This window comes from Sapajus apella, unplaced genomic scaffold (assembly GCF_009761245.1).
Source record: "Sapajus apella isolate SASKATOON/1434 unplaced genomic scaffold, GSC_monkey_1.0 scaffold90, whole genome shotgun sequence".
NCBI classification, from domain to species: domain Eukaryota; kingdom Metazoa; phylum Chordata; class Mammalia; order Primates; family Cebidae; genus Sapajus; species Sapajus apella.
The window spans coordinates 919103-938631 of NW_022437030.1; the positions used below are offsets into that span (position 1 = coordinate 919103).

The 19529-nt window shown below is 36.6% G+C and overlaps 1 long non-coding RNA gene across 1 annotated transcript in view; it reads left to right on the top strand.

The window, feature by feature from the left end:
• Positions 1-15726, top strand: part of LOC116534859 — a 47968-nt gene extending 32242 nt beyond the window's left edge. Inside the window, exons 5-7 of the long non-coding RNA XR_004261919.1 lie at positions 11865-11999; positions 15297-15416; positions 15539-15726. This is a non-coding gene — a long non-coding RNA (uncharacterized LOC116534859). The remainder of the gene's footprint in view (positions 1-11864; positions 12000-15296; positions 15417-15538) is intronic.
• Positions 15727-19529: the final 3803 nt, after the last annotated feature.

A 19529-nucleotide genomic window follows, 5' to 3' on the forward strand; every position in this document is an offset into this window, starting at 1 on the left:
TGGAGTTACAAACAAAAATATGTTTAAAACATCATTTATATTTGACTGTGTGGTTAACTTTACTGATATGCTTTATTTCTTCACGTGGATTTGAGTTACTGTCCAATGTCCTTTCATTCCAGCCTGAAGGACTTTCTTCAGTATTTCTTGCAGAGCAGGCCTACTAGTAATGAACTCTCTCAGCTTTTGTTTATCTGGAGATGTCTAAAATTCCCCTTCATTTTTTGAAAGAGACTTTTTCTGAATATAGAATTTTTGATTAACAGTTTTTGTCTTTCAGCACTTTCAATATGTCATCACATTGCCTCCTAATCTCTAAGGTGAGATGAGAAATCAGCTATTAATCTTACTGAGGATTCCTTATTTGTTAAGAGTCATTTTTCTCTTGTTGTTTTCAATATTCCCTCTTTGTCTTTTGAGTCTTTAAGGTGTGTCTAGATGTGGATCTCTGAGTTTATACTTTGTACAGGTCATTGAGCTTCTTAGATGTGTAGATTCAATGTCTTTCATTAAATCAGGGAAGTTTTTACTCATTATTTATTCAAATATTTTTCTGCTCTTGCTCATCCCCTCTTCTCCTTCCTCTCCCCTTCTCTCCTTCTGAGACTCTCATTATGCTTGTGTTGGTGTGCTTGACAGGATTCCGTAGGTCTTTGAGGCTCTATTCATTTTTCTACATTCTTTTTTCTTTCTATTCTTCAGAATGAATAATCTCAGTTGTGCTATTTTCACATTTACTGATTCTTTCTTCTGCCTGCTTACATCTGCCTTACATCCTATATTGAGCCCGTCTAGTAAATTTTTCATTTTAGTTACATTTTTAACACCAGCTTTTTTACTTGATTCCTTTTTATAATTAGTTTCCCTTTATTGATATTTTCTCTCTGGTGATACATTGTTCTTCTGATTCATTTTGTTCTTTAGACATAATGTTTTGTTTGTCTGTTTTACTCTTTGAACATATTTAAAATAGCTAGTGTAGTAAGTCCTATGTCTATATTTCCTCAGAGACAATTTTCATTTGATTCTTGTGTATGGATCATAGCTTCTTTTTGCATCTCATAATTTCTTGTTGAAAATTGGACATTTCAAATAATAAATATGGTAACTCTGGAAATCAGATTCTTTCCACTACCCAGGTTTTGCTGGTGCTTCTTGCTGTAGTTTCTATTGTCCATTCAGTGACTTCTCTAAAGGAATTTTCTGAAATCTATCTTTTTCATGTGTGGACGCTGAAGTCTCTACTTAATTAACTAAGTAGTCAGCTAATTAGACAGACTTTACCTTAAATGACTGGAGTCAATAAGTCTCTGTGTGTTTGCCAATGGGCTCTGAGTGCATGTTGAAGCACAGCTTCAAAATTGAGCAAGGCAGTTTACAACTCTGCCTCAGCTTTCACTTGCTGCTTTCACAAAGCCTCAAAATTATTCTGCTTCAGAGCTTAGAGTGGCAAGTCTCAGGTGTGAGTGTGTGCACAGCCCCATGCCTAGTTTGGGGTCTTCTGGCATCTATGGAAGTCTCATTCCTCAGCCTTTCCTTTTAAGCTGTGAATTAGTCAATTGTTTGCCCCAAATGTTATTCATTGCCTGAAGCAGCCAAGATTTTAAAACATTTGACAGATGTCTTCCAGAGAGTAGCTTCTAGCACTGGGATAATTCTAGTGAAGTAAAATAAAGACAAACCTTTGAGTGGGGTCTTCCAAGAAACAGCTAGAATGGTTACATAATGATTTCTCTTTGGTATGGAGGCTTTGAGAAAGAATTCCAGCCCCATTCTTTTCCTTCTTTCTTTTTTTCTTCAATTTTTGTTCAGTTTGTTACGGAGGTAAATGTGTGCCATGGTGGTTTGCTGCACAGATCATTCCATCACCCAGGTATTAAGCCCAGCATCCATCAGCTATTCCTCCTGATGCTCTCCCTCCCCCCATTCCCTCCCCTCAGAGGCTCCAATGCGTGTTGTGCCCCACCATGTGTCCATGTGGCCTCATCACTCAGCTCTCACTTGTAAGTGCATTCTATTCCTTATACCAAGAGTGCAGGCTGTTATGGAATGGGGAATGAAAATAAGAAGGTAAAATGCCACGAAGCTTGCTAGTCTTACTGAGATTCAGAGTTTTTGTTTGTTTGTTCTTAATTTTGGCTAAATGCTTTCAAAGTTGCTGCAAGCCTGACATTAATTTCCAGTGTTTTGAAAGAGTTGACTTTTGATGATTTTTGCCAGCTTTAAAAGTTGCTTTTGTGGAGGGAGAGCTTTGGCAAGTCCTTATTCTGACATTTTTGCTGATGTGTCAACCTTGACAGTTTTGGGTACTAGTCAGATAGTTTGCAGGGCCCCTGCAGTGAGATTTGTCTGATATATTCCTCATGATTAGACTGGAGTTTTTGGGTGGAGTACTACAGAGGTGATGTGCCACTCCCACTACCTTATATCAAGGGGACACACTATTAGCATGAGCTATCATGCAGATGCTAACTCTGATCACCTGGATGAAGTGGTATCTGTCATGTTTCTCCACTGTAAGGTTGCTCTCCATCCTTCCCCCGTCTGTTCTATACTCTGCGTAAGGAAGTCACTAGGCACAGCCCACGCTGAAGTGGGTAGTTAGCTTCCATATATACTCAAGGCTAGAGTTGCTATGTAGATTATTTGGAATTCTCCAGGGAGATTTATCTATTTTCCCCCAATCATTTATTTATTCAATCATTTATTTACATCAGAATGGACTCATGGCTATTTATTTTACACATTAGGCTATTACTCTGTACTATTTTATTTATTTTGTTTCTCAAAATGTTCCAGCTTTGACCATTTAGTGCTCTTCCAGTTGGTTCCAAAAAAAATTTTTTTTAAGTCATTTGAAAAGGAATTTGGTCACACTCAAATTCAATATGATAATTGTATGTAGAACTTTGCATCATTTGAATACAAAAGGAGTCTTTTTTCTGTGTCCGAATACATGTTTAAAAAATGGTCTTGACCATGAAGGAAATCTTAAATTTTTCTGACCATTCTCTGATTATAATGTCATAGAAAAAACTGGGATCTTGTCACATACCAGGAAAGATTAGGCTCATGGACACATAGAAGGGTGAGGAGTGGAATTTACTGAGTGAAAAAGAACAAAGGAAAACAACTTAGCAAAGTGAGATGGAGTCCTGCTAACAGGCTCTCCACCTGAGTGATTGAATCTCAGGTCACCAGCCAGGAAGGGGAGAAGCCAGCCTCCTCCCCCTGCAAAGCACAAACTTCCCGAGGCTCCACCCCAACCTCTTAGTGGTTAGGCCGGTGGGAGATTCTCCAGGAACCCCTTTTTACTTGGCTGTTTCAATAATGCAATAAAATTAGCAGTAAATAATAATAATAAAGAAAAAATTTATTTAGAAAGTCAAAGCATATTTTTAGAAAACCTTTGAATTAGAGAACAATTTTTTTAAAAATCACAGACGAAATAAAAGAACCCAGCAAAAGCTGAATTCTCCAAATCTAGAGCTTTAAATGCCTTCATTTTTAAAAAAGAAAGACAAAAATATGAAAGGAGCAAAATATTCATTACATAAAGTTAGAAAAAGGAATCGAATAAACTAAGTAACAAAGAAGAGGGAATTAATAGAGATAAAAGTTGAAATAATGAAACAGAAAAAGGAAAAGATAAATCCAAAAAATGGTTTCTTTGAAAAAAACCAATAAAGCAGAAACACTTGCAAGCCTAATTAGGGCAAGAAAGGAGGACAAAAATAGGCAAGATATGGAATGAACAAGGGACTATATCCATTTTAAAAATTACAAAAGAATACTGTGTGCAACTCTGTTATCCAGATTTTAACACCCAAAGGAAATAGTTCCTAGCAAAATAAATATCACTAAATTTTACTCAGAAATTGGAAGACTTGAATAAACCAATGGCCATAGGAAAGCCTCAAAGTTGGTTCAAGTTCTGTAATTGGTACCATTCTCAGGATGAATTTATTCTTTAAAGAATAGATCATTCCAATGTTATTTAGATATTTCGGCCATGGAAAATGCAAACCTTGTGCATTCACATTACAAAACCAGCATAATCTGAACACCAATTTATGACAATTTTTGTCTAAAATTTATTATAAACAAATATTCCTTATGAATATAGAAGCATTGCTAAACCCTATTTGCTAATACTTTTAGAATTTATGTATCAAAATAATAACTGAATATGATTTATTCAAGGAATGCAAGGTCAATATTGTAATCTATCAATGTAATCTATTATAATAATGCAGTAAAGGAGAAAGTCATATTATATTAACAGATACAGAAATATTTAATAAAATTCAGTAGCTATAAAATTGTGAGTAAAATAGCAATAATAAGAAACGAATTGAATTATGACAATAAATCATAATCTAAGAATTTCAACAGCAAAAATGAATTTAAACAGCAGATAAACTTATTTTGATTAATCTGACAATTGATAAGGGATGCCTGGTGTGGTCAGCATTTAGTACTAAGTCTGTGAACATGGTAACAATGCAAAGCATGAAATAAAAGTGGTATAAATATTGGAAAAATAAAGAGTTATGTCTATGTGTTTGCTAATGGTTATCTATAAACTCACAAAATTCAAAGGTTGGGCTATGAGGACTTTTAATTGTTTTTTTTTAAAAAGCTATCAAAATTTGGAAAGATGGCTGAATATAAATAATATAAAAAATGAATTACATTACCCTAGAAATCAGTACATAAAAATGTGAAAGCATTGCCTATAAAAGACAGGTTATATAGTATTTAGAATAAAATTTACATTATTTTAAAGACACAGAATCATTTGAAAATAATTATAAAATCTTATTGATAATAGAAAGGTCTCCCCAAGAAACTTGTTCTTGAACGGGATGACTTATTTTAAGCATTAGTTTTCCCTAAATAAACATATAAACCTCATGTAATTCCAGTTGGTACTAGAAATACTTTTAAACATCTGCATGAATAATCCTAGAATATGTATAAAAAATAAGTACCTAGAAATAAGCTAGAACGCTATGAAGAATAACCATGATGGAAAATTCACCTTTTAAGATTATAGCAGGAAGTCACTGTTTTAAAATCAATATCGTAGTTGTATTAGAATAAACAGATCAGGAAAATAGAAAAGAGACTTCAAAATAAGTACCAGTACTTAAGAACTTAACATATGACAAAACTGGTTAACTCCATGGGGAAAAGAGCAGTTATATAATAAATGTGTTGGAACAATTTGCCATCCAGCTTACTGACTCTCATCTAATACTATTTCCAAAAATACGTTACTCCCTGGTCCAGGTTCTGGTTATAATGGACCAATGTCATACTAGGTAACCCACCCAACCTCTCTCTTATGGGGAAGCAAATATTAAACCTGGACATAATACAAAAGTAATTTCCTGAAAGTGTCAGAGAGGAAGAGAAGCAGACAGACACCAATGTGAGGTGACCACCTACTGAGAGAGGGGAGATGAGAAGTCCCCCAGGTGAGGTCCCGTCTCTGTGGCTCCATATAGTGAACATAGCAGCTGTTGGGATGCATGTGGACAAACCTCTCTTCTTTCTGACCTGGCAAACCAGAAAATTGAAGCTGGACTACTATGAACACTGAAGAGAATAGTGGCAGTGGGAGCCGTTCTGTGTACCCAGTCTGACCTACTCTCAAACCACACCTGTGCAGAAGACTCAAAGCAGCTCAGTTAAAGATCTGAACTGAGATTATATCCACTGTCACTGTTCAAGAAGCAGAGTCTGAAGGTTAAGCCCAGGCAACAAAATTATCTGCTAAAACAAAGGAAAAAACACTTATAAGAGAAAAAATAGCAGAATCCAAAATTTTCACTTAACATTCATAATGTCTAGGATATAATCCAACATTAACATACATAGAACTAAGAAAATAGAACTTATTCTCGAGAGACTGTGACTATTCTAAGTATTTCCAATGAAGTAAAACAAAACGTATTGCCAATTAATGAAAATCACAGCATAGAAAAATAACTCTCAGCAGATAACTAGAAATAAAAATTCTAGAATTTTGAAATTCTAGAAAAATACAACTTCTGAAATAAAAAAAATTCACTGAATGAAACGAAAATACAAATGGCTATGACAGGAAAGGTAAATGGAGTTGAAGACAGAATGAGAAATAAAATGACAACAAAGATGAACAAAAAGAAGATGGAAAAAAATAGTTCAATTTGAGAGTTTCCTTCAGTATCTTCCAGGTCTCTACTTATAATGTTCAATCTTCCTACAGCTTCTTGAACATATGGAATGCAGTTATAATGATTGTTTTAATGGCCTTGTCACTAACTCTATCATCAGTGTCATTTCTGGGTCCATTTGATTGACTTTTCTTCCTATTTATGAGGTGCATTTGTTCTACTTCTTTGCATGCCTCATTATTTTTGAATGTGTGCCAAGCTTCGTGAAATTTCTCTTGTTGAGTGCTGTACATTATTGTATTCTTATAAATATCATTGAGCTCACTCTAGGATGTTGTTAAGTGACTTGGAAACAATTTCATCCTGTTGGGTCTTCCTTTAAGCTTTGTAAGGAGGGAACAGAACAACATTTAGTCTAGGGTAAAATTTTCTCCACTATGAGGCAAGACTCTTTTGAGTATTCTACCAATCCCTATAATTATGAAGATTTTCCACTCCAGATGGTATGAACAGGCACTGTTCCCACCCCGTGTAGGGATTTTTCCCTCTAAGCCTTTTGATAGGTTTCTCACATGCACGCTGAAGAGTACTGGAACTTTTGTAGATCTCTGGAGTTCTATTTCTTTGCAACTCTCTTCTCTTCAGTATCTTGCCTTGTGAATTCTAGGAGCCTCAGCCCCCGGGATCCTCCGTGCCCCGTCCTAGTTCAGCTTTGGCAGACCCTTGTGTTCAGGGTTGCCTGTTTGTGTGCTGTGTGTGGAAATACTCTCTGGGCCATAGCTTGGAGAGCAACTCAAAGGTAGGGCTCATCAAATTTGTATCCCATCTCTCAGAAATCCCTGCTCATCTTTACCTGATGTCCGGTGTCTTGAGACACTTTTTCAATATACTTTGTAAGATTTGTTAGATGCTTCAAGCAGGAAGGCAAATCTCTTCCTTGTTATTCCATCTGCCCTGAGCTCCCTCAGTATCACATCACCCCAGTTCTGCACTCTGCATCTGGGATGCTCCTGGGTCTGAGAAGAGTAAAAACCAATAGGCTTTTGGAAGAAACTGACAAGTAGATTTTAAAATTTACATAAAAAGCACTTAGATAGCTAATATAATCTGAAAAAGAAGAATCAATTCAGAAGACCTAAACTATCTGATTTTAAGACTTATTGTAAATCTATAGCAATCAAGATTGGCATAAAGATAGTCATAGGCATGGCACAGTGGCTCATGCCTGTAATCTCAGCACTTTGGGAGGCTGAGGTGGGTGGATCACTTGAGGTCAGGAGTTCGAGACCAGCCTGACCAACATGGTAAAACCCCATCTCTACTAAAAACACAACAATTAGCTGGGTATGGTAGCAAGAACCTGTAATCCCAGCTATTTGGGAATCTGAGGCACAAGAATCCCTTCAACCTGGGAGATGGAGGTTGCGACATGGCACCACTGCACTCCAACCTGGGTGACAGAGCGAGATTCTGTCTCAACAACAACAACAAAAGATGGTCATATAGAACAATAGAACAGAATAGAGTCCAGAAATAGATCCAAATTACATATATGGTCAACTGAGTGCCCAGACAAGTCAATGGGGAAGGCATTGTCTTTTCAATAAATGGTACTGGAACAGTTGTACATTCATGTGCAAAAAAAATAATGAACTAACACCCTTACCTAACATTAAACCAAAAATTAACTCCAAGTGGATCATAGACCTAAACGAAGAGCTAAAACTATAAAACTTCTGAAAGAAAACACTGGAGAAAATCTTTGTAAGACACATAAAGCATAAAATATAAATTAAAAATTGATAAAACAGACTTCATTTGGATGAAAAGCTTTTAGATTTTAAGAAACACAGTTAAGAAAAGAAAGCAAGCCATTGACTGGGAGAAAAAATTTTTGCAAACATACATGGGACAAACAACTTGTACCTAGAATACACAAAAAACTCATAGCTCAAGAATAAGAAGCAAAAGAACTCAATAAATATGGGCAGAATTGGCCAGGTGCAGTGGCTCAGGCCTGTAATCCCAGCACTCTGGGAGACTGAGGTGGGCGGATCACCTGAGGTTAGGAGTTTGAGACCAGCTTGGCCAATATGCTGAACCCCAACTCTACTAAAAATACAAAAATTAGTCAGGTGTGGTGGTACGTGCCTATAGTACCAACTACTTGGGAGGCTGAGGCATAAGTATTGCTTGAACCTGGAAGGCGGAAGTTGCAGTGAGCAGAGATCATGCCACGGCTCTCTAGCCTGGGTGATAGAGCAAGACTCCATCCCCGTCCCCCAAGAAAAAGGAGGGGGCAGAAGATCTTTTTAACACAAGGACCAAATTTGTGAACAGATATCTTACCAATAAAGATATGTGTGAATGGCCAATAGCATATGAAAAGATTCAACATCACTAGTCATCAGAGCTTATTAAAAACTACCATGACTTGCCTACTAGAATGGCTCAAATAAAAAATACTGACAATACCAAGTGTTGATGAAGATGTAAAATAATTGTAAGGCTCACTCATCGCTGGTTAAAATGCAAAATAGTTCAGTCACTTTGGAAAACAAGATTTGGTAGTATCCTGAACTTCATGACACCCTTATGACCCAAAAGCTCCATTCCTAGGTAGTTGCCCAAGAGAAATAAATTCATGTTCACAGAGACATGTACATAAATGTTTATAGCAGATAATTTATAACAGACACAAACTGGTGAATAGATTAACAAATTGTGATTTCTCTATGTATAGTAGGTATGTAACAAGCAGCAACAAAAGATTAACTTACTCAAAATCATGGATGAATTTAAAAAACATCTTTATGCCAAGTGGAATAAATCAAACAGAAGTCTATACTGAGTGATTCCCTTTATACAAAATTCTAGAAAAAGGCAAAGCTGTCACAATGGAAAGCAGGTCAGTGATTTCCTGGAAGGGGATGGAGGAATAAAGGGGAGAGGAAAACATGGTAGGGGAACTGTTTCAAATCTTAACTGTGATTTATTGATCTTATACAATTACCACAGTCATCAAATTGTACACTTAAAATAGATGCAATTTATTTTATATAAATAACATCTTAATTTAAAAAAGAAAATAGATTTCTTATTATTGAAATGCTCAAGTGTGAAAAACAAACCAACCAAACAAAAACTCTTTTAAGAAAATCTTGCAACATGGGCATCAGGGAGTTTCTCAACTAGGGCAAGAAACTTAGACACTATAAAGGAAATGATAATGTCTAGTGTGGTGGCATGCGCTTGTGATCCCAATTACGTGGGAGGATTGTTTAAGCCCAAGAGTTTGAGGCTGCAGCGAGCTATGATTGTGCCACTGCACTCCAGCCTGGGCAACAGAGTGAGCTTCCTATCTATAAAAGAAAAAGAAAAAAGAAAAAAAAAAGTAATGACCTTTGTGTGGCTAAAGAAGCAGTTAAAATCAATGGACAAATAGATGAAGAAAAAGTAGTGTCACGCAAATGACAGATAGGAGTAAATTGTCTATGTTATTCAAACTGCTTCTCCAAATTGACCTGAAAACCACAACATTGTTAAAAAACTGGCTAACAAAAAACCACAGCAGAACACATTTAAATGGCCACACATGTAGAAAAAGATGCTTAAATTCGCTGGTAGCCAAGAGAGTTCAGATTTAAGGAACAGTGAGATTCCAGCATTCATTGGAAAGAGCTACAATACTTATTCTCTTAGGGATGTAAGAATATAATACTCTCATATTCCTGGTGGAAATGTGCAATGCCATAGCCTTTGGCTAAAGTAATTTTGTGGCATGTATGAAAAATAAAAACGCATGTATCCTTTAACCTTATCAGGCCTGTCCTGAGAACGCCAATAGAAATAAAAGCAGATGGCTGGGCATGGCGGCTCGTGCCTATAATCACACCACTTTGGGAGGTTGAGGAGGGTGGATCACTTGAGCCCAGGAGTTTGAGACCAGCCTAGCAACATAGGGAGACTCTGTCTCTACAAAAAAAACCAAAAATTAGCCAGGCATGGTGGCACGTGCCTGTAGTCCCAGCTACTTGGGAGGCTGAGGTGGGAGATGGAGGTGGCAGTGAGCCATGATCGTGTCTCTGCACTCCAGCTGGACTGAGAGTGCCAGACTCTGCCCTAAAAAAAAAAAGTGACATAAAAGTAGATGTATTAAGGGATGTATTAATGCACAAAAATGTTTATTGCAGCATTGGTTTTAATGCCACAAAGCTAGATCAAAGTGGATGCCCACAGTGGGGGAATACTGGTTGAATAAATTATACTGCATCATGCATACTGCATTCTACTGGGCAATCAGTAAAATGAGTGAATTAGAGCTGCAAGACGGGTACCACTTACTGAATAAGAAATATGAGATACAGAGACTGGTGTAAAATAGTCTACTTTCTTTTCATAAAACAAAGACTAGTATCACACTTTACATATATACATTCCTGTGAATATTTGTATAGGATTATGAGCATAAAGGAAAAATTACATATCAGATTTTAAAACTCTTCTACCAAGATGACCTATGTCATGAGCGTCGATACATGTGTAGGTAAGGGTAGAGTCAAGCAGCTTACAAACCAACCAGCTAACCAACCAACCAGCCAACCCATCAAGTCTGCATTTGAAAGGTGTGTCTATGATCATACGTGTATATATCAGTCAGGGTAAGTTAGATTATTCTTATTCTTAAACAATTCCATATCACAATGTGTTAATGTAACAAACATTTATTTCTTGCTCACATGAAGCCTTAGTGTCTGGAAGACTCTCCAGGAAATTTACTCAATGGTTTGGCTTCATCTTCCAGGCCATTTAGGTCTTATGGAGTTTTTCTATCCACACATGTTTTTACATGGCTACAGCAGGGGAAGAGAGAACATAAAGAATTATGTACCAGCAATTAAAGGTTTTCATCTGGAATTGATGCATGTTAACTTGTTCTGCCTCCCCCGCAACCCCCAAATCAAAGCACATGGTCGTAGATAAGCTCAAGGAGTCAGGGAAATCTGTTCCTCTTGTGCTGCTCTGGAAGGGAACAAAAATACGGAAATACTGGTGAGTAGCAATAATGTATACATTATATGCTATATACAATCTACGTAGTGCATATTTCTATTTAAAATTATATGAGTCTAAGCTTTAAAATGATTTTGAAATGGTTTATACTTGATAAGTAAGCAACTTACCAAATATAAGAAATGAACAATACAAATGAAACTATGTCTATATCAGCAGATTGGCTAAAATTGTAAAGATTGATAAAATCCAATGATGATGAAGATGTGGGAGAAAGTCATATGCTCCTGGTGTAAGAATAAATCCATACATTTCTGAAATATAATCAGACTGAAGATATCAAGATGTAATATTTGAAGTCTCATTTGGCCCAGTGATAAGACTTAGGAGAATTTATCCTTGAAAACAATCAGATACATACAGATAAATGTAAAGAAATATTTGCTACGGCATAATAAAAATGGAAAATAGTCTAAAAGTACATCTATTGAGGCTGAGCTAACATAGGGTAAATGCATATGATAGAATACTCTGAGAGCTACTGAAATAGGTGAGATGCATTTAATTTGTTTTAAAATTAAAAAATGCTCAAGCCATGTGTTTTGGTTATTTAAATGCTAATGATACAAACAATGCCAGAACTTAAGGGCTTAAAGTAACTCTTTCATTCTGGTTCTGGTTTAATAGAGCAGCACTCAAAGAGGGGCTTGGTTGGGTGGTTTTTGTTATAGTCAGCGGGGTCAGCTGGGACAGAAGGACCGTTTCCAAGATGGCTTCTTCATTTACAAGTCTTACAGGTTGTGTGTGTTGATATGTATGTAGGTAAGAGTGGAATCAAGGAACAAACCAACCCAAAAACAAACAAAAGCGTGCATCTGAAAAGCGTGTCTAGTGCTTTAGTGCACTTTAACTTCTTTACTTCTCAACAAAGGAATCTCATCTTCCAGTTCCTCTTAGCATGGTGGTCTCAGGGTAGTCCTACTTCTTAATATGTCTGCTTTCCAAAAAGCAGGAAGTAGAAGTTGCCAGGCCAGTTAAAGGCTATACACAGAATTAGTATAACTTTATGTTAGCTCTATTCTATTGATCGAAGCAATCCAAAATCCTGCTGAGATTCAGGGAGATGGTGAAATAACATTTCTTGATGGGAGAGTGGCAAGAAACTTGCAGAAAAGCATGCAGGATGAGGGATATTGTTGTGACCATCTTTGGAAAACTGTCTGCAGCAGAATCATATAATTCAATTTGTGTAAATATTCATTTTTTTCGATTTAAACATTTAGAAAAATATAGAAATAAAACAATGTTTCTGTGGGGCATAGCAATTTTGGATAGAATGTTGGGTAGCTACTTTCTACTTCAAATTCTTCCGTGTTTGATTTTCTTCACAGTAAACATGAATTACTATTGTAATCAGCAAAATTTTTTAAAATCTCAATTTTGATGTTGTAAAGAAAGAGGTTGTTTAAAATTGCCTTCTTACAGAGTGTGCAATGCATGAAGCATGCATTTAAAAGGATGACATTTTTTTTTCCTGTGGAAAATTTGAGGAAGGACCTTTACATTTAAGTTTCCACATTTACAGATGGAGTAGGAGTGATAGCTTCCTAGAAAAATTGAATTTGAATAATGGATTTAAATAATAGAGGCCATTATTCAGGATGAGTTTAATGTAGTTCCCATACAGATGAAAGATTAAGGCAATGAGCAGATAAAAGCCTTACAGATACCTAATGCAAATTATGTCATATTAAAAACTAAAACAAAAAATTAAAAATAAAGCAGACCAAAGATTTCAAGAAGGAAGGATCTAGGGGTTAAATGTGGTTTTCAGCCATCAGAAAAGAATGACCTCATTCTTTAGTGGACATCTGTCTGATTCCAAGTCTATTTTCAGCAGTATCATTCCTGTGAGTTATCAGGATAACAATAAATGTATACACTTGAAAATTTTTCATTGCTTTCACCATCTTCTCAAATGTACACAGAAGTCATAATGCTGGAATTACATTGATACAATCATCCCCATGGAAACAGAGGCTGGTGTCATAAATATGGCATTATGACTTCTCAGCAGGAGGAGGCAGATGGAAGTTTGGCACTGAATGTGTAAGATTTATTAAAAAACACAAATGTCTTGGAGAATAACACCAAGGCAAAATAAATAAATAAATACATGAAAGGGCATGGAGTTGCCCCACTACATGCATTTCAAGAGATGTTTTCCGAGGATTTGTTCCCCTTTGGCAGGACTTGCTTGTGCCTACACTTTCTTTTTCATTGTTCTGTTGGCATGGCATGTTCTCATCTTAGACTTGGCTGTTCAGGCTGTCAGGGGCTGCATTTACCAATGGGGGAGTTGAGATCCAGACAAGGGAATGCACTTGCCCAACTCACCTAGCAAGTAAGTGGCCCTGAGGAAGACAGAGCCCTTCTCCTGACACCTAATCCATGCATTTGAGTGTCCCTTTCACATGTCCGTTTTATGCTGAAAACACGTGTGCATTAATTAAGACATTGGTTTGATTGTTCTAATGAGACCCCCCTCACTGCTCACTGTGATAAGTGTTTTAAATAAGATAGAAGTTTTTCTCTCATAGCAGTCCATGGTGTCAGGCTGTATATATGTGTGTATATGTATATATATATATACACATATACACACATTAGTATATATGTGTAATATATACACATATTAATGTCTTTGCTGTGCCACCCTGATGCACTAGTATAGCATATCACATACCATATTTATTTTCCAGACAGAGTAAGGAGAGGGTGTTCTCCCGTCTTTTAAGAGCACAATTGGAAAGCCACACAAATCACTTCTGCTTACATTCCATTGGCCAGGACTTAGTCGTATACCTCGTTTCAAGAAACGCTGAATAGCCATGTGTTCTGCAGAAGTGGGGGATTTATTATTGCAGGAGAAGGGGAAAACAGATTTGGCAACAACCAGTAATCTCTGCAACACTTGCATCTCCTATGACAGAGCATTGTTTTCAGTGGACTGTCAACTAATTTCCTTTCTGCTAATGCAATGGCTGAAGACTGATTGTGATATTCATTTACCCAAGGGTAATTACATTTGTAATTATCATATTGGTTATAGAAATCACTGAATTGGCACAAAGATTGGACACCAGGCCTAAGATCAAGATAGAAGTTAATTGATCATTAGAGTATGTATTAGGATTGTGAGAGAAACCCTCCACGTTAGTGGCTGTAAGAACAAGTAAGCCTATTTCTTTTTCTCCTAATCGTCTGAGATGTATTGTTCAATGTTGACGAAGGTTTGCTTGTGAGAGATGGGAGCATGGATATTAGTGGGCATCTAGTGGTTTTCTCTGCAGCATAGCCAGCTAGAATGACTGAGCTCTGACCATTTCTTTCATCCTAGCATCTTTGACTAAAAGATGAGAGAAAGAGAGAGAGAGAGAGAAAGAGAGAGACAGAGAGAAAGTTTTCTGATCAGCTAGGCTTAGACCATGTACACACTCCTTAGTTGTTGGGGAGGTAAGAAAAGGATCGTGGAACTTCCTTTTACATCTCGATTTACATTCCCGCTAAGACTATTCCCAGTACAATATTATCCAGGAGTTTCTCTCATGCACCTTCTGGTTCCAGAAATATTCCTTCTTGTTCTTGTTATTGCAGCAGCACCCCTTTTTCCTCTTGAAAGTTAGAACAAATTACATCAACCAATGCAATAATTTTTTGGTTGTTTATCCAGCAGCATGAAGAGGTCAAAATTATCGGCTGGAATTTTCTACTTTCGGCTTAATGGAAGTGTTGCTGCAACCCCTGCTAGAAGTCTTTTCGTCTTGAATTCTAAAACCTCTAAATTAACAAAGTCCAAAGTTACAGAGATGGGAAGGACATTTTCTAAGTCCACACTTTGACAAATGGATCATAGTGCACTCTAGAGTTTCCCAGAAGTGCTTACTCACAGCTAGAGTCTAATTATTTCTGAATGGTTCTGGTATTTTCATTTTCTTAATCATCAGTTATTCTGGTCTCTAGTCCTCTTGGCTATGGCAAGGAAGAAGACTCTCAGTATACATTTGTGTTATCTTACTATTCTTACTCAATGTCTACCTGATTTTCCCTTTATTCCAGAGGCTCTAAGTCTATGAATTGACTCAGGCCATGGAATTGAATAAGGGACTGATTTTTTTAATAGTGACTCATATGAGTCCTGTTCGCCAGACCCACAGCATGATCAATGACACAGAGCAGGTAGGACCATAGAGTTGTTCATTGTTTTGATCTTAGAGAGTCCAATGATTAAATAACTTTCATAAAATGTTCTTTCACATATTTCTAATTACTTACTACTTGGGCTCTGCTGCCAATTACAGAAACTGTGCCCAGCTTGCTTCAGGTGCTGCCACTTGTCTTCTGTGACTCCTGGATGGCATGATTCTAACTGAAAAAGGAAGATCTCATTTTATGAGTGGCCTTTATCTTAATCCCCTGCCCACAAAGGATAACTTCTAAGTCTCTTTTCAAAAATAAATGTATTCTGAAATAACATCATTTGAAGCAACAAAGATGGAACTGGAGGCCATTATGTTAAGTGAAACACCTCAGACACACAAATACCACAGGTTCTCACTCCCAAGTGGGGGCTAAGTAACATGTACACATGGAATCTAGGTGTGGAATGATGAGCAGTGGGGACTCGGAAGGATGGGAGTGAGTGGAAGGCAGGTAATGATGGAGTTGCTTAGTGGGTACAATGTGTATTGCTCCAGTGATGGATGCACTGAAGGCATTGACCTCATCACAATACAATATATGAATGTAACAAAATGGTGCTGGTACCCCATGAATATACACAAATTTAACAAGAAAATCAATGCAATTCACTATATTAACAAAATAGAAGTGAAAAATATCTCAATAGGTACATAAAAATATAATGTCAGAAATGAAAAGCTCATTAACTATTTGAAAATCAAACAGTGTAATTCACCTTGTTGACATCTTATTAACAAAAAAGAAAACATGACATGATCATTTCAATAAATGTATAGAAAGCATTTGACAAAATCTAACATGTAGTTATAGTAAAAATAATAACAAACCTCTCAGCAAACTTTCAATAAAAGGAACTTAACCTAATAAAGAACAGCTACAAAAAAACCCCACATACAACTAATAACATATTTAATGGTGAAAACTGAATACTTTCTCCACACAATACAGAACAACGCAAGAATGTCCATTCTCACCACTTCAGTTGAACATTTTGTTAGAGGTTCTAAGCCAGCACAAGAAGAAAGAAAAGGAAATAAAAGATTGAAAAGGAATAAGTAAACTGTCTTTATTGGCAGATGATAAAATCAACTATGCAGATAATCCTAAACATCTACAAAAAACTATTAGAACAAATAAATGAGTTAGCAAAGTTGCAGAGTTCAAGATCAATATGAAAAAAAAACCCTTTATTTTTATATGCTTACAATAAACGATCACAATTTAAAGACATTTTATTTATTTATTTATTTTAAGATGGAGTTCTGCTCTGTTGCCCAGGCTGGAGTGTAGTGGCATGATGTCGGCTCACTGCAACCTCTGCCTCCTGGGTTCCAGTGATTCTCCTGCCTCAGCCTCTTGAGTAGCTGGGACTACAGGTGTGTGCCACCATGCCCAGCTTAGTTTTTGTATTTTTAGTAAAGACAAGGTTTCACCATATTGGCCAGGCATGTCTCAAACTCCTCACCTCATGATCCACTATGCCCAGCTCATGTTTTGTATTTTTAATAGAGATAAGCTTTCACCATATTGCCCAGGCTGGTCTCGAACCCCTGACCTGGTGATCCACCCTCTATGGCCTCCCAAAGTGCCGGGATTACAGGCATGAGCCACCGTGCCTGGCCCACAATTTAAAATTAAAAACAAATACCAGCCAGGCACAGTGGCTTATGCTTGTAATCCTAGCATTTTGGGAGGCCGAGGAGGGTGGATCACTTGAGGTTAGGAGTTTGAGGCCAGCCTGTCCAACATGGTGAAACCCTGTCTCTACAAAAAATACAAAAATTAGCTTGTCATGGTGGTGCATGCGTGTAATCCCAGCTACTCGGGTGGCTGAGGCAGGAGAATTGCTTGAACCTGGGAGGTGGGGGTTGCAGTGAACTGAGATCATGGCACTGCACTCCAGCCTAGGTGACAGCAAGACTCCATTTCAAAAAAAAAAAGGATACCACTTACCCTAACCTCAAAGCATATGAAAACTGACAAAGGATATGAAGACCTGTGCTTTGAAAACTACAAAACATTGCCAACAGAATGGAATGGGGTCCACGCCCATGCACTGGAAGACTCAATATTATTCGAACATTATTTCTTACCAAATTGATATTTATACTCAATGCAATAAAAATCTACAGGCATTTTTTTTGTAGAAATTGACAAACTGATTTTAAATTTATGTTAAAATACAAAGGACCTAAAATAACCAAAATTATTTTGAAGAAAAAGAACCAAGTGAGAAGATATTGCTACCTATTTCTAAATCTATCATTATAAAGCTGCAAGAATCAAATAATGTGACACTTGTCTAAAGACAGATGTATAGAATAGTGGAACAGAATAGAGTCCAGAAATAGACCCACATACATATGGCCATTTAGGTTTTGACAAATGATGCTTGAAGAATGGAATATCATTATGGGTGAGGAAGACCCTTGATCCTCACTTCATGGCATATACAAATGCACAGCAATGAATTATAACACAAGAAAGATCACAGATCTATATGTAAAACCTACATTGTTAAAACCTTAAAAACATTGACACAAATTTTAATTACCTTGTATTTATTTGGGAAGATTTCTTAAATATGACACAAAAAACACATAAAATTATATATTGTACTTCATTACAAATTCATTCATTTACTTTTCAAAAGACACTCTTAAAAAAGACTTACCACAGACTGAAATAAAAAATTTTTAATAAAGATATTAAAAAAGAACTCATAGTCATAAAAGTAATAAAACCAAGTTAAATATAACCGATTGTTAGATTTTGTCAAAAAACTTTTTATGCATACAACTCAATGAGACAAACTCAATTTTTAAAATGGGCAAAAGTGGTTCTTCCAAATCTGGGAAGATGGAGTAGGTGTACTTTTGTTTACTTCTCTTTTATAATGCAATTAAAAGCCCTGGACATTATACATAAAATAAGTGCAAGAAGATAAAGAAACATGAACAGAGCAGGCAGGCCTGCTAGGGAACTCTGGGCCTGATGAACGATATGATGATGAGCACTCTGGGCTTTCTTTCGGCCTGATATATCCTAGACTTGGAGCTGAAGAAGCTGACAACCTATAAATAATAAGTGCAAACAAACAAACAGAAGCCTCAGTAAAGGTCTAGGAAAGGGGTGGCCTATGAAGATGGAAAATATTTAGACGACCAGGCAAAGAATTTATAACTCAGCCCTTGAAAGCAAATGCAACAAAAACAAACATTGACAAAATTGGGACCTGATTAAACTAAAAAGCTTCTGCACAGCAAAAGAAGCTATCAATAGAATAAATAGCCTACAAAATGGGAGAAAATATTTGCACACTTTGCATCTGACAGGGGACAAATCCAGAATCTTATAAGGAATTTAAATAAATTGACAAGAAAAAACAACCCCATTAAAAAGTGGGTAAAGGACATGAACAAACACTTCTCAAAAGATGTACAAGTGACCAACAAACATATAAAAAACTGCTCAATATCACTAATCATCAGAGAAATGCAAATCAAAACTACAATGAGATACCATCTCACACAGTCAGAATGGCTATTAAAAAGTCAAAAAAGAACAGATGTTGGCAAAGTTGTAGAGAAAAGGGAATACTCACACTTTTTGGTAGGATTCTAAATTAGTTCAGCTCCTGTGGAAAGCAATTTGGAGATTTCTCAAAAAACTAAAAATAGAATTACCATTAGACTCCGCAAACTCATTACTGGGTATATACCCAAAAGAAAATAAATTGTTTTATCAAAAAGACACCTGCACTTGTATGTTCATCACAGCACTATTCACAATAGCAAAGACATGGAATCAACTTAGATGCCCCAAAACATGCGGTATTTGGTTTTTTGTTTGTGTTAATTCACTTAAGATAATGGCCTCCAACTGTATCCATGTTGCTGCAAAGGACATGATTTCATTCTTTTTTATGGCTGCATAGTATTCTATGGTGTATGTGTACCACATTTTTTAAATCCAATATTGAACGAAGAAACAAAAACCAAGGCTGTTCACAATGGCTCATGCCCGGAATCCCAGCAATTTGGGAGGCTGAGGTGTGCGGATCACCTGAGTTCGGGAGTTCAAGACCAG